This window comes from Carcharodon carcharias, chromosome 1, assembly GCF_017639515.1.
Source record: "Carcharodon carcharias isolate sCarCar2 chromosome 1, sCarCar2.pri, whole genome shotgun sequence".
In the NCBI taxonomy this organism is placed as follows: Eukaryota; Metazoa; Chordata; class Chondrichthyes; order Lamniformes; family Lamnidae; genus Carcharodon; species Carcharodon carcharias.
The window spans coordinates 161,658,078-161,674,987 of NC_054467.1; the positions used below are offsets into that span (position 1 = coordinate 161,658,078).

General features: G+C 41.7%; 1 protein-coding gene across 3 annotated transcripts in view; it reads left to right on the forward strand.

Moving 5' to 3' along the window:
- The window catches only part of micu3a (mitochondrial calcium uptake family, member 3a), a 168,502-nt gene extending 159,028 nt beyond the window's left edge, over positions 1-9,474 (forward strand). For all 3 annotated transcript variants that reach the window (XM_041190688.1, XM_041190850.1, XM_041190769.1), the window contains one exon: positions 8,100-9,474. The gene's annotated coding sequence lies outside the window, so the exon portion shown is untranslated. The remainder of the gene's footprint in view (positions 1-8,099) is intronic.
- Positions 9,475-16,910: the final 7,436 nt, after the last annotated feature.

Sequence of the window (16,910 nt, forward strand, 5' to 3'; positions counted from 1 at the left end):
CTGGCACTACCCCCATAGCCAGAGAGATATTAAAAATTCGGGTCAGAGCCCCTGCGATCTCATCCCTTGCTTCCTTCAGCACTCTGGGACACAAATCATACGGACCTGGAGATTTGTCCACTTTTAAGCCTGCCAATACCTCCAATACCTTGTCACTCCAAATATCAATTTGCTCAAGAACCTTGCAGTCTCTCTTCTTGAGTTCGATACCTTCATCCTCATTCTCTTGGGTGAAGACAGATGTGAAGTATTCATTCAACACTCTATCGATGTCCTCTGGCTCCACCCATAGATTGCCCTCTTGGTTCCTAATGGGCCCTATTCTTTCCCTGGTTATCCTCTTCCCATTGATATAGTTATAGAATATCTTGGGGTTTTCCATACTTTTACCCGCCAGAACTTTCTCATATCCCCTATTTGCTCTCCTAATTGCTTTCTTAAGCTCCACCCTACACTTTCTGTACTCCGCTAATGCCTCCGCTGATTTGCTTCCCTTGTACCTGTATCTCTCCTTTAATTTATTTTATAAAAACTTACTATTAATTTCAATTCCCCGACCCAACTCCCAGTAGATGCTTGAGATCAGGTACTCTCTATATTCTCTGCTGTCTTTCTGCATTCTCTGCTGTTCTCTTATTCTGCAACACTGCCATTCCCAAGAGCTGCTTGTTGCAGAGACATCTGCCTCCTGGATTCTTGCAGCCTCTTCAGGCAGCCTGAAAATTCTCTGATGCTTAATTTTGCAGTGTAGTTATTGCATGTAGCCTTCCTACAGCTATTTCAGGCTTCACCAACTTCTCAAGCCCACTTCTTAGCCTGAAGCAATTGCAGAAATCTGTTAGTTTTACTATCCTTTGCCAGTTTTTCTTCTCCAGTATAAATAATCTTTTGCATTTCAGACCTCTTTGGACACATGAATGAATGATCATTTTAATCTCTCGAAATAACTAATACACTATTCAAATGACATCCTTTATGATACACTTTGGCTATTACTCTAATCAATCTTTCTGTTGCCATAAAACCATCTCCTGCATCAAAAATAACCTCTTAATCTGCAGTTTTAATGAAATCAACCGATATACCAGGTCAAGTATCCTTTATCTGTAAATCTAAAAGCAGAACACATCCCAAAGCACTTTTTTTGAAACTCATTGACCTTTAGCCCGGGAAGTCTCTGACCTGAGCCAACAAGAACTTCACTGAACACGCCCGACCTTTAGCATGGAAAGTTTCTGACCTGAGCCAATACTACCTGAGCTGACACGAACCTCGCCGACCACACCTGACACGCCCGTGGGAAGTCTAGTTTTTTGCCTGCACTGTTTACTTTGCAAACCCTCTCTTACAAGTAGAATCATAGATGGCACCACGGGTGGGAACTTATTACAGGTGCCCTGTATTTATTATTCAGTGGTACATCTTACTTTTCTAGCCATTTTATTCACTATGGACTATAGTTAGCCTCAGCTTTCGCCATTGTAACGTAAATAGCCTAAACCTGTATGCGATATCTGAAAAACATAATTATCTGAAATCCAAAACTCAATCAGTCCCAAGGGTTTTGAATGAAAGATACTCAAACTGTATTGTCACAGTTATGAGGTTTGTAAGATTGTTACATTTTGTAACTATGTGTTTAATTTAAAGTAAAAACAGAGTGAGCCATGTGACCTATTCTGAAGTCTGCTTAACAACAGGCCTGGAGTGGTTAAAGATCAAAGGGCGGCCCAGATTGTGTTACTGGGGTGATGGAGTAAGGTGCTCATGGTTGGACACAATGAAAACAGTCTCTGAGTTCACAGTGAGTAGTCTCTGAGTCTCCCAAAGCCCCTGAAAGGTATTGTAAGTATCAAGTTCTTAACAGTTGTGTTTTAATCTGTCTATTTTAGTTCTAAAATTAAGAGAATTGGACTGTCCAAGATAGCTAATTAGTTATTAGTTTCCCAGATACGCCTGCGAAAGCAAGGAGAGATAATTAGTGCATGGCAGTGGCCTGTGAAACAGGACACATCACTCACAGCATGGTTAATGGATATTCCACTGCTGGACCCTCACTTTGTACAGCATCGCCGACCTCACCGTCAGCACAAGAACAGTCCAAATCCTCACGGGCCAGCTGCATGGCTCTGTTTTCAAAGTCTGTGAGGATCTTGGTTTCAGGCATTCCTCTAGCAGGCTACGATCTCTCCCTGTTGTTATGTGCCAGCTTGTCCTGCGTGAATAGAGATGGAGAGAGCCCCTGCCAGGCCAGATGATAAGTATGCCAGGCATGTGTGGGTGGTGAGTGGTCCCATGGACAGGATAAGCACAATGAAGGTGTTCATGTGAGAGTGAATGGTTATGTCTCTTGAACTGGCAGTGAGTGAGATCCCTGTGGATGTGTGATGGGTTTGTGAGTGTGAGAGTTGAGAGTGATGAGAAGAGGGACTTACCCTGGCAGAACAAAGGAGATCATTCATCCTTTTTCGCCACTGGGTGGCTGTCCTCTTTTGTAGGGTGTTGGTGCTGACCACCACTGCCACTGCGTCCCATGCTGGATTTGTGATTATGCTGCCCATCCCATGGCCAGTAGGGTAGAAGTCATCACTGCGGGCCTCCGCGGCGTCCAAAAGGTGCTTGAGAGATGGGTCTTGAAACTTAGGGGCTGCAGACTTCTTGCCTTTCAGGGCCATGTCTTCTGTGCAGCACTCCTGGGCTGGAAGCACTGAGAAATGTACTCGCAGCTGCACTTTAAATATTTCACCCGGCGAGATGAAGCAATGAGGTGATGGTGTGGCGGGCGAATGAGAGCCCACCCACCATCAAAACGGCATGTTTCCCCGTGTTGCATAATTAATGTGGCAGGATTGGGACGAAACAGCATGAGAAGCCGCCATTGTGGTAAAACGTACTTTCTCCCAACTGCCACCACACTTAGTGCAAATCTGGGACGATTCTGCCCTTTGTGTCTATTATCACAGTAGAAGATCCAAAAAATATGCCAGAAATACTTGTAAATCAAGAGATCAAAGGGAGGGTGGGACAATTACAATCACCAGGGTACTGACAAATCAGTTATAACCAATAGCTGACAAGTCTCCAGGATTTGTCCTCAGGTCTTAAAAGAAGTGGCTGCTGAGATATTAGATGTTTTGGTTTGTAATTTTCCAAAATTCCCCAGATTCTGGAAAGGTTCCATCAGATTAGAGAATACTTAATGAAACTCCTCTATTCAAGATGAGGAAGACAGAAAGCAGGAACGTAGAGGCCAGTTAGCCTAACATCTGTCATAGGGAAAATGCTAGAATCTGTTATTAAGGAAGTTATAAGCAAGGCTCTTAGAAAATCTTATGCAATTAGGCAGAGCCAACGTGGTTTTGTGAAAGGGAAGTCATGTTTGACTATTTTTTGGAGCTCTTTGAGAAAGTAACAAGCAACCTGTTGTAGATGTGGTGTCCTTGGATTTTCAAAAGGCATTTGACAAAATGCCATTTAAAGGTTACTACACAGTACAAGAGTTCATTGGTATAAAGGGTACCACAGTGGCACGAAGAGAGGATTGGTTAGCTAACAAGTAGCAGGGAGTAGGGATAAATGTCATTTTTAGCTTAGCAAGCTGTAAATAATGGAGTGCCACAGGAATCGGTGCTGGGGCCTCTATTTACAATCTATATCAATGACTTGGATGAACGGACCAAATGTATGGTTACTAAATTTGCTGATTACACAAAAGTAGGAGAGTGAATTGTGAAGTGGACATAAGGAGCCTGCAAAGATATACAGATAGGTTAATTGAGTAGGCATAAATGTGGCAGTGGAGTATGTTGTGTGAAAATGTAAACTTATCCACTTTGGTAGGAAAAATAGAAATAGTATATTATTTAAATGGAGAGAGACTGCAGAGCTCTACAGTGCCGAGGGATCCCCGAGTATCCTGGTACATGAATCACATTAAGTTGGTAAGAAGGTATAATAAGTAATTAGGAAGGCAAATGGAATCTTGTCATTTATTGCAAGAGGAATGGAATATAAAAGTAGGGAAGGTCTGCTACACTTGTACAAGGTAAAAACAAAAAACTGTGGATGCTGGAAATCCAAAACAAAAACAGAATTACCTGGAAACACTCAGCAGGTCTGGCAGCATCGGTGGAGAAGAAAAGAGTTGACGTTTCGAGTCCTCATGACCCTTCAACAGAACTAGGTGAATCCAAGGAGAGGGGTGAAATATAAGCTGGTTTAAGGTGGGGGGGTGGGGGGTGTGGTTGTAGGGACAAACAAGCAGTGATAGAAGCAGATAATCAAAAGATGTCACAGACAAAAGAACACAGAGGTGTTGAAGTTGGTGATATTATCTAAACGAATGTGCTAATTAAGAATAGATGGTAGGGCACTCAAGGTATAGCTCTAGTGGGGGTGGGGGGGCATAAAAGATTTAAAAATAATGGAAATAGGTGGGAAAAGAAAAATCTATATAAATTATTGGAAAAAACAAAAGGAAGGGGGAAGAAACAGAAAGGGGGTGGGGATGGAGGAGGGAGTTCAAGACCTAAAGTTGTTGAATTCAATAGTCAGTCCGGAAGGATGTAAAGTGCCTAGTCGGAAGATGAGGTGCTGTTCCTCCAGTTTATGTTGGGCTTCACTGGAACCAATGCAGCAAGCCAAGGACAGACAAGTGGGCAAGAGAGCAGGGTGGAGTGTTAAAATGGCAAGCGACAGGGAAGTTTGGGTCATTCTTGCGGACAGACCGCAGGTGTTCTGCAAAGCGGTCGCCCAGTTTACGTTTGGTCTCTCCAGTGTAGAGGAGACCGCATTGGGAGCAACAAATGCAGTAGACTAAGTTGGGGGAAATGCATGTGAAATGCTGCTTCACTTGAAAGGAGTGTTTGGGCCCTTGGACGGTGAGGAGAGAAGAAGTGAAGGGGCAGGTGTTACATCTTTTGCGTGGGCATGGGGAAGTGGCATAGGTGGGGGTTGAGGAGTAGGGGGTGATGGAGGAGTGGACGAGGGTGTCCCGGAGGGAACGATCCCTACGGAATGCCGCCAGGGGGGTGAAGGGAAGATGTGTTTGGTGGTGGCATCATGCTGGAGTTGGCGGAAATGGCGGAGGATGATCCTTTGAATGCGGAGGCTGGTGGGGTGATAAGTGAGGACAAGGGGGACCCTATCATGTTTCTGGGAGGGAGGAGAAGGCGTGAGGGCGGATGCACGGGAGATGGGCCGGAAACGGTTGAGGGCCCTTGTACAAGGCATTAGTGAGATGGCATCTGGAATACAGTGTCCAGTTTTGGTCTCCTTATTTAAAGCAATTAAATAAAGCAGTTAAGAATAGGATCACTCAATTGATTTCTGGGGTGAGGGAGTTATTCTGAGATGAAGGGTTTATCCTATGAGGAAAGATTGGGCCTGTGTCCTTTGGAGTTTAGGAGAATGAGAGGTGATTTAATTGTCCCTAAGGGGACTTGTTAGATTGAATACTGAGAGTTTATTTCCCCTTTTGGGAGGGACTAAACTAGGAGACACAGTTTAAAGATAAGGTGTCTCCCATTTAAGTTGGAGACGAGGAGAATTTTTTTCTCACAAGAGGACCATTAGTCTTCCCAGAGAGCAATGGAGGCAAGGTCATTGAATATTTTTACGACTGAGTTAGATAGTTTCATATAAGATAAAAATAAAATACTGCAGATGCTGGAAATCTGAAACAAAATCAAAAATAATAATAAAAAAATACAAATATATTTATTTTTGTAGATAGATTCATGATTGACAAGGAAGCCAAAAGTTATGAGAGATAAACATGAAAGTAAAGTTGAGGCCACAATCAGATTAGCCATGATCTAATCAAATGGCAGAGCAGGCTCAAGGGATTGAATGACCTACTTCTGTTTCTACTACATATGTTTGTATGTTGGCATGTATCATTTGTACTGACTACCTTGATGTTGTTTGTCCTGAGACAGTTACCCATAGAAGATTAGCTTGGGGACTCTGTAGCCATTCATGTGGGAGATATATGGCTGAATTTTATAGCTCCCTGCCAGCATATTTGAAGGCGGGGCACCACCTTCCCATCCGACCCTGACCTATTTCCCATATTAGGATGGGCAGGTAAGGTGTCAGGCAACCCGTCTACCCTGAGGCCTACTTAAGCCCTTAATTGGCCAATTAATGGACTTATTTACCTCTGCTAAAATACATGCAGCAGGGGAAGGCATAAGCAAGGCAGGCAGCCCAACAGCTTTCCCAGTGCCCATCGAAGGTACCCCTCCCTCCACCCAAGATTGCACCTCTCCCCCCTTTAAGCTTCCCACTCTAAAACATGGTCCCACAAACCCCCTCCACCCCCCACCCCATCTTGCTGACCCACCCAAACTCTCTGGACTTACCTGAAATTTGCAATCCACAACACTTCTCAGGGACTGCTTGTAGTCCCAGCAGTGGCCACTACTGGTGCTGCCGTGACTACAGAACTGCGAGCCAACAGCTTTCTAAGATCAGACTTTCTCCAGATGGGGTCAGAAGTTTCACTCTAAATCAATTAAGGCTGCCCCAGTGGAATACCATTAAATCCAGCCCATACCTGCCCATGTAAGTTTAATTTTCTGGAGGCTAGTCTCCAAGCTGTTGAGCCCGGCACATTGAAGGACCCTATTGTTTATAATTCTTGTCGTACTGTTGAATTCTCATGGTGGATCTCGGGTGCCTTTGGAGGAAACTTTCCAGATTTGATATGGTGTCTATCCAGCCCCAGTGCTCCACTAATAGCAAATTATGGCAGCAGTATATGTCTGTAGGCTGCACTGCAGCAACTCACCATGGCTCCTTCGACAGCAACTTCCAAACCTTTGACCTCGACCAGCTGGAAGAACAAGGGCAGCAGGCTCATGAGAACACCATTCGCTTACAAGTTCCTCTCCAAGATATACACCATCCTGCCTTGGAACTATATTGCTGTTACTTCATAATCGCTGGGTCAAAATCCTGGAACTCCCTCCCTAAAAGCACCATGATAAACCTGCACTACGTGAACTGTAGTAGCTCCAGAAGGAATTGGAAATAAATATTGGCCATACCAACGATGCCCACGTCCCATGAACAATTTTTTAAAAAAATCAATTTTACTGCTCATTGGTCTTGCTTTAGTTGTGCTTGAGAAGTTTGGTTGATTAAACAAAAAATAAAATGACTGATGTAAACATCCTTAAAAACAACCTGCATTTGTACAGCAACTCTAAGAGAGTAAAAGATTCCATGGTACTTCACAGGAAACAGAAAATTTCACTCCAAGTAGGGAGATGTTAGGACAGGTGCCAAAAGCTTGATTAAAAAGGTAGATATAAAGGAGAGAAGGGTAGAGAGGCAAAAAGGCTTAGCAAAACAATTCAAAAGCTTAAGGTTTTTTTTATTCTTTGGATGTGGGTGACTCTGGCTAGGCCAGTATTTATTGCCCATCCCTAATTGTTCAGAGGGCATTTAAGAGTCAACCACATTCCTGTGAGCCTGGAGTCACATGTAAGCCAGACCTGGTAAAGACAGCATATTTCCTTCTCTAAAGGGCATTAGATAACCAGATGGATTTTTAGGACAAGTACTTCATGGTCATCCAGATTTTTTATTGAATTCAATTTTCACCATCTGCTGTGGCAGGATTCAAATCTGGGTCCCAAGAGCATTACCCTGGTTCACTGTGTCACCCAGTGACAATACCACTATGCCATCACCTCCCCTAGGCAGATGAAGGCACTGATGTAAAATAGAGTAACTAAACTCAGTGATGCACAATAGCCCGGAATTGGAGGAATGCAGAAATCTCAATGACTCATTGGGTTGGAGGAGGCTAGAGAGATGTGGAAGGGAACAACCATAGAGGAATTTGAAAATAAGGATGAACATTTTAAAACTGAGGTGTTGCCATTCTGGAAGCCAATGTAGGCCGCCAAGCACAGGGAAGATGGGTGAATGGGATTTGGTGTGAGTTAGGAAAGAGGCAACAGATTTTTGGATAATTTCCAGCTTATAGAGCTCGAGGATGAAAGGTTGGCAAGGAGACCAATGGAATAATGAAGTCTAGAGATTATTTAAATATTGTTTAATCTTATTTATTTTTCTTTCCAACACAGGTTTTCAAGTGGCCTGATAGCAAAGGTTTCTACAAATGTGTGTGGAAGGATTTGAACAATTTTTTAGCAGCATTGAAGAAAATGTAAAGCATGCTTTTTTTGATGATCTAAATATGGCATAAAAACCTTGACTTAAGGTTGAATATTTCCCGGTAAAGTAGATTTATGCAAAAAAACCCACAACTAACCCTATCTGAATTTTATGATTAGTCGGAACTCTTTACTGAATTGTGGTAACTATTCAATACACTACTCAAATTATTCAACTTTGAATTTTGATGTGAATGTCTCCTTAAATTAATAGAAATAACAAGCACGTGTGATTACAAGCTGTTTCTATATATTATGCCTGTGCTTCACAGTTGAAAATCTTTCCAGTACAGATATGGAATGATTAGTCATGGATAATAATGTGGTCCAAAATTTCACTTGGACATGAGCACCATATTTACCTGTCACTAAAGACCTCAATGTTTTCAGCTAGCATAATGTGTTATTATAAATGTAGATAAATTTTGCTTTTGAACATTCACTTAAGATACATCTGGTTTGTGTTGATGATAAAACTAGCTACAGACTTTATAAACGCTTCTAATTATTTTTTATAGCTTGAACTATTATTCTTATGTGTTTCAATACAAACATTATTTATTGGTCAAACTGCTAAGGTGAATAGCATAGATACATTTAAAGAGAAGCTAGATGAGCACATGAAGGAGAAGGGATAGGCTGATAGGTTTAGATGAAGAAAGGTGCAAGGATGATCATGTGGTGCATAAATGCTGGCAGACCAGTTGGGCTGAATGGTCTGTTTCCGTGTAGTAGACTGTAATTCTGTGTAATTTATATAAACTCATATCAGGAAAGTACACAGGTGTTGAAATTAATTTAAAAGAGATGATTGACAAGTCACTGGTGCTCTTTTATATCTGAGTGAAAGCTGTCAATGTTTATTGTCTCAGTTAATTCTAAAATGATGACGTTGGTACATAAAGCAAATTTCACTTTTATTACTTGTTTTCTTTCCCATAATCTACATTCCATTTATTTTTCACCTATTTATTGTATTGAGATAGCGTATGTTGTGCATTTCTTTGTGGTTGTGAAAAAACCATAGCGTATATACTTCCAATGAGTTTGTATAATCTCAGTATAACTGTATAATCATGCAGCATTAAAATATATTGTTAAAATTCAGAATAGGCTACTACGGTTATCACAGTTACAGTTAATGCAGTAGCTACATCAGTGATTCAAAAGTAGCTCAACAAAGTGCTGGTTAATATGAAGAATAATGGCTGTAAAATAGACTTTTATAGCTTCAGTTACACATGTTAAAATAAAACTTCACATTTATTTTCAAAAAGGCAAATAACGCTGTTGGTTTAAAATTATTTGCAGAATGCATCATGTGTTACTTTAAAGACAATAATAAAATTGAGAACTGTATTTTGTTGTATTTTAAAATTGTATTTTGACTTCGAAAGCTAATAATCACATGGCTGAAAAACATTCCAGTGCTCTGCTATACTGAAATTTGCAATAGGTAAACAAGTCATGCTTCACAGCAAGGACTACCCACCTTGTCAACTGTGTCAGAATTGAATGAGCAATCTGGCGCTAGAAAGGAACAGAAAAAGGTCAAGCATGCCAAACCACACATCAGTGATCTGATATTTTGTGCAGTCTTAAGAATCTCTTCATACATTTCCAAAGTGTTTGTACAAATGTTTTAAGGGAATCTTTAACGTTAGATTAGAAAATCCAGTAGTCAGGCCTGCAGCTTTTAAATGCTTATTTTGACCATACAGCACTGCAAATATGACAGTAGTTTGTCCGAATGCAACAAATTTACAGAAATAATGCACTATATGATTCAAACAAACCAGAGATATTCCACATTTTAACAATACTAAAGGTACAATGCTTTGTATCCACAATTTTATAAAACATGCTTAAGATGCAAGTAACTTTGTTCTTCCCTTCACAATATCTATAAATCTCAATTTTTAAAAAAATTCATTCCTGGGATATTGACGTCGCTCATTAGACCAGCATTTATTGGCCATTCCCAATTGCTCTTGAGAAGGTGGTGGTGAGCTGCCTTCTTGAACCGCTGCAGTCCATGTAGTGTAGGTACATCCACAGTGTTGTTAGGGAGGGAGTTCCAGCATTTTGAACCAGCAACAGTGAAGGGGCGGTGATATATTTCCAAATCAGGATGGTGGGTAACTTGGAGGGGAACTTCCAGGTGGTGGTGTTCCCATCTATCTGCTGCCCTTGTTCTTCTAGATGATAGTGGACGTGGGTTTGGAATGTGCTGTCTAAGGAACCTTCGTGAATTCCTGCAGTCCATCTTGTAGATGGTACACACTGCTGCCCTGTGCATCAGTGGTGGAAGAAGTGAATGTTTGTGGATAGGGTGCCAATCAAGTGGCTGCTTTGTCCAGGGTAGTGTCAAACTTCTTGAGTGTTGTTGGAGCTGCACTCACCCAGGCAAGTGAAGAGTATTCCATCACACCCCTGACTTGTGCCTTGTAGATGGTGGACAGGCTTTGGGGAGTCAGGAAGTGAGTTACTCACCACAGGATTCCTAGCCTCTGACCTGCTCTTGTAGCCACAGTATTTATATAGCTCATCCACTTCAGTTTCTGATCAGTGGTAACCCAGGATGTCGATAATGGGAGATTCAGTGATGGTAATGCTACCAGAGATGATTAGATTCTCTCTTGTTGGAAATGGTCATTGCCTGGCACTTGTGTGGCATGAATGTTACTTGCCACTTATAACCTAAGCCGGGATATTGTCCAGGTCTTGCTGCATTTAGACATGGACTGCTTCAGTATTTGAGGAGTTGCGAATGGTGCTGAACATTGTGCAATCATCAGCGAACATCCCCGCTTCTGACCTTATGATGGAGGAAGGATCACTGATATAGCAGCTGAAGATGCTTGGGCCTTGGACGCTATCCTGAGGAACTCCTGCAGTGATGTCCTGGAACTGAGATGATTGAACTCCAACAAACAACCATCTTTCATTTAGATAATACGTTTTTCTTATCGGTTGAATTTTCAATATTTAATATTTTTTTGTTTTTCTTGTCTCCTCCCTCTCCAAAACCCTTCGTCTCAGTTCAACAATTTTTGTCCTTATTTCCCCAACAGAATTGTTTGTGGTTCATGTTGGAGTTATTATTCATGTTGCTATGCACCCAAAAAGATCTTCACTTGGTCTCCAGAACATTTTTCAGACCACCATCAACCTGTTTCATAAACATCCTCTTCTGGCCCTAGTGCAAATATCAACTTCCTTCAGCAGCTAAAAAAAAACTTATCCCTTGAACTCAGAATTTTTATTTGAAGCTTTATATTTATAAAATGATGAAATGTTTTTTGATCCTTTGTCCTGCCATTCCTGCTTTCATAATATTTTTTCTTCCTCATTGCCAGTTTTGTGGTTCAATAGAATCAAAGTAAAAATTCTAACTTGATGCACGCCTCGTGCACATAATGTGACATTAGGCGTTCTATTGAAGGATCTTTTTCAATAAGATTGTCACATGGCATTAATTATCATGATGTATAATCGGTATTGTGGTTCCCTGGAACAAGTTAAAAGGTGCAACACCTATTATTCAACTTTGTCACAAATGTACAGTATTTTCCCAAAGGGCTGGAAATTCTCAACACTTACAAATACAGGTTAAAAATTACAGAAACAAAAATAGAAAATGCTGGAAAAACTCAGCAGGTCCAACAGCATCTGTGAAGAGAAGGATAGAGTTAACGTTTCGAGTCCAAATGACTTCTTCAAAGCTAAAGAGAAGGTAAAATGTGATGAAATTTACATTATTTAAGGGGGGTGGAGGAGGTGACGCTGGAAAGAAGGCCAGTGATAGGTAGAGGCAAAGGAGCGATTGATAGAGATGTCATGAACAAAAGGACAAAGGGGTGCTAATGGTAGTGGTACTGGCTAAAGGAGGTGCTGATGGTGGCATTAAGGTTAGAAAGCAGAATGTGGTATGAGCAGGGCAAGAGTAAGCACCCTGGAAATAACAACATGAAGTGACAGATGGCCCTAGTGGAGTGGGGTGGGCGGAGGGGACCCTTTTTATCCTCTTTTTTCAATATTAATTTTTATTTTTTATCCAATTATTTTTACTTTTATTTATCATTTTACCCCCACCCTTTATCCTATTTTCAATCTTTTTTCCCACCACCATCCCCTCCCCACCCCACCCCAGCCCACTAGGACCATCTGCCACTTGTTCATGTTGTTCTTTCCAGAGAGCTTACCCTTGTCCTGCTATTATCACATTCTGCTTTCTGACCTTAATGACACCATCAATACCTCCTTTATCCAGTACCACTACCATTAACACCCCTTTGTCCTTTTGTTCATGATCTCTTTGTCAATTTCTCCATTGCCTCCACCTATCACTGGCCTTCTATCCAGCTTCACCTGTTCCACCCTCCTTAAACAGTATAAATGTTTACTTCTGTTTAGCTCTGAAGAAGAGTCATACGGACTCAAAATGTTAACTCTGTCTTTCTCTCCACAGATACTGTTGGACCTGCTAAGTTTTTCCGGCATATTCTGTTTTAGTTTCAGATTTCCAGAATCTGCAGTATTTTGCTTTTATTTTAAAAATTACAGCTTCACGACTGAAATAGAACTTGAATCCTAGGCTGCATAGGGACAGGCAAACCAAAAAGTTGGGAAACTTATTTCAGGGAGTTCTGACATTACTTTTATGGGTAAGTGTAATGATTTTATCACTACTGTGCCTATTTATGTTTCTTACATTATAAATGTTTATCTGGTTACTTTTTCAGCTGAGGTAGAACTCCAAGACGGAAATTGGAACCATGCTGGAAAATAAATTGTGCAGTACATTATATGAGTGGACACACATTATGGTGTTCTTTGAGTTGGTTGCTACTCTGAAATCTTGATGTTTATTTCAGTAAATTAGAATGTTACTGTGAGAATAGAAATGTCTTTTTTAATGTAGTTTAAATAACCTCGATAATTTGTTAGGATCCTTGTCCAGACCCTGGGACGTGCGGGGAGGTCTGATGTTTTGTTTAAAGTAGCTAAGGGTTGAGATTAAAGATATCTGCTTTTGGAATAAAGCAATAAGATCCCATAGGATTTGAACAAATACAATAAACTTTACTATACAAAGACAGGAAGGTACAATAATCTACAATATACATATATATTTCTCAAGAACACACCCAGATGTTAGTCGACCAACTCACTGAAATTTCGTCTTTCTCACGAGGGTTTCCAATCTCCACCTTTGAAGATCCTATCTTGGAATTCTTTCTAAAAGCCACTACCGCTCCCAAAGGGGTACCTGTCTCTGCCCCAATGGCCCTCAATACAGAGACAGTCTGTTAACTGCAGCTCTTTCTTTAATTTAACTTAACTGGAACCTCTGCCTGTGTCCCTATCTTGTCTGTGACACTATTTGGCTGGCTCGCCTGAAGCTGACTGGCTGACTGACTAAAAATTGACTGACCATAAACTGCTCTTTACTGACCCTGGAACTGCCCTGGGGAACCTATCTCCCCCATACACAGTGGGTCCCACCCTTGTTACTAGGCTGGAACGACTCTAACAGCATTGTAATATTTAACATACAGCATGTTCCAATCTCCACAGGGATCCACAGATCATTGGATTTCCTAACAAATTCCATATCAAAAAATGGCCCTATAGTGTAAGTGCAACAAAATCTAAGCTCAGCAACATCTTAGCACTTATCTCTCGATTTCCTCTCCATACCTTTCCTCTTTTCTCATCACTTCTAAAAACCTCTTCAAAATACATGGGAAACCTTCAGCAAATGGAAAATTCAAAGACAGCATGGGAAATGCCAAGGTCCTGGAGCAGAGTAGCATTTTGAGTAAAAATAAGGGGAGTGGGTCAGGAAGTGAAAGGAAGAGTAAGGCGATATCAGGAACAATTAGAAAAAGGACCAACTTAAAGGTACTATATCTGAATTTGCAAAGCATCAGCAAAAAATTAGATTAATTAATAGCACGGATATAAATTAATAGGTTTGATCAAATAGCCATTATGTGACGTGTTTGCAAAGTGACCAAGGTTGGGAATTAAATATTGCAGGATACTTAACTTTTAGTGGAGTTCAGGAAAAGTAGGAGGAGTAGCCCTCATAACAGAAGATGGGATAAAAATAGTAAAGAGAAAGGATCTTACCTCAGAAAATCATTATGGATGGAGCTAAAGAGCAGCAAAGGGCAAGAAATATTGGTGGGAGTTGTTTATAGATCCTATAACAGTAGTTCTAATGTGAAACATGGTATAAATCAGGAAATTCAAGGCACATGTAACTCGGGGGGCCTTTAATCTTTGTACAGACCAGGCAAATCAAATTTTCAGTAATAGTGATGAGGACAAGTTCATGAAAATGTATACAAAATTGTATCTAGATTAGTATGTCCAGGCTATTTTGGGTTGGGTTCTGAAGAAGGGTCATGTTCAACTTGAAATGTTAACTCTATTTCTTTCTCCACAGATGCTGCCAGGCCTGATGAATATTTCTAGCATTTTATGTCTTTACTTCGTATTTAGTATTTTGTATTGAGTTTGAAAGTGATTTAGTTAAGTCTGAAACTAGGGTCTTAAATTTAAACAAATCAAATTGCGTAGGTATGAGGTGTGAGTTGGCTGAGGAAGATTGGGAAATTACATTAAAAGATAGACAGGTAACATGCAATAGCCAGCATTTAGTGAATTAATACATTTTGCATCAAATACATATTCCTTTTAAGCAATAAAAACCCACAGAAAAAGCGATCCAACTTTGGCTAATAAAGAGGTTGAAGGATAATATTTCATCAAAGCAACAGGCATATAAGATTGCCAAAAAGACTGGTAAACCTAAAGATTGGGAAGATTTTAGAATTCCGCAAAGGAGCACAAAGAATTTACAAGTAGAGAGAAAAGAATATGAGACTGGCCCAGTGAGAGATGTTTCTATAGGTATGTAAGAAGGAAGAGAGTAGTGAAAATAAACATGGATGCATTAGAGGCAGCGACATGTGAAATTATAATGGTGAACAAGGAAATGACAGATATTAAACAGATACTTTGGGTAGTGTTTTCAACACCTGCAAGGTCGTGAATGGAGGTTGATGTGGTTGGAAGATACTGGCAAGGCCAGCGTGCTGGTTTCCCGACATTGTGCTGGTCGTTTTGGGAGGAAGCGGGTTCGGTACCTGGCAAGGCTGTGGGCAGGCATCCAATTAGTTTCTTTAAGAGCCTTCCTAACGATAGATAAAGGAGGGCGACTAGGATTTTCCATTCCGTCTCCAGCTTCTAGATGCAATGGGGGCAGTTCAATTTCCTGGAGGCAAGCAACCAGTGGCAGGTCAAGGTGCCAATACTTCAGGCAAGCTTATAGGACCTCCTTGCCTTCCTTCTTGTGTGAGCACACAACCAAAGACTGCCCTGTAGGGGGTATCCCCCTTCCTCCCCACCCATCCCCACAGTGTTTGCCTGGCTGCTTTTTCTATTATTTGACTTTTTAAAAACATTTTGAGGGGGTTCCTTCATGTTGAAGCACCTTCTCACTTACTTACCCTTTGCTGCAGTTGGCTGTTCTTCTGAAACCAGAAGGCCTTTGATTGGCCCTCCAATTTCGAGAGCCCGTCTCTATCCCTAATGAGACAGAGAACCTATCTCCATATCATGTAAGGGGGTGTCCCAGTAAAAATTCCAAGTGACTGTTTCCCGGCACACCCCAAAGTGAAAATTTAGCTCTTTGTGTCTGCTTAATGGTAGAAGACGCAAAAAAACGTTCTATAAATAATGGGCAGAATTTTCCCAGAATTGCACTAAGTGTGGTAGCGGGCAGGTAAAATGGAGTCTTACCCACTAACAAAAATGGTGGGTTTTCTCGCCGTACCGTCCCGAGGCTGCCTCATTATTTATTCATTCCTGTGAAACGCACTGTTTCCATGGCGGGCAGGCTCTCATTCGCCTCCCGCTATCACCCCGCTGTTGCATCACACCGGCCGCCATCTTTAAAAGTCACCAACAAAGCGCTCATCGCCACCAGCTCACCACCGCTGCCTAGGAGACATGGCCAGCCAAGGAAAAAGACTGCAGCCCCCTACTTCAACGACGGGTCCCTCGAGTGACTGTTGGATGCCCGCCAAGATGTGCTCTATCCCAGCTCTGGCCACAAGATAGGCAGCAAAGTCACTAACCCGGCTTGGGAGGCAGTGGTGGTCAGCGCAAAAACCCTGCAGAGGACGACAGCCACCCAGTGCTGCAAAAGGATGAATGATCTCCTCTGTTCCGCCAGGGTAAGTCACTCTTTTCATCACTCCCAACTCTCTCAATCTCAAATCCATCACACATCCACAAGGCCCTCACTCACTGCCAATGCAAGGGACATCACCATTCACTCTTTCACACAAACCATAATTGTCCTCATCCCATCCATGGGACCACTCACCACCCACACAGGCCAGGCATACTTATCATCTGGCCCAGCAGGCATCCTGATACACTCTCCCCATCTCTATCCATGCAGGAAAAACTGACACACAACAGAAGGGAAAGGTTGCAGACAGGTGGAGGGATGCCGGAGATCAAAGTTTCAAAAAAGAGCCATCCAGCTGACCAGTGATGACCGGGACTGGCCCTGTGCTGACAGTGAGGTCAGCGTTGCTCTGCCAAGTGAGGATCCAGCAGTGCAACATCCATCAGCTAATCATGCCGTGAGTGATGTGTCCTGTTTCACAGGCCACTGCCATGCACTTATTATCTCCC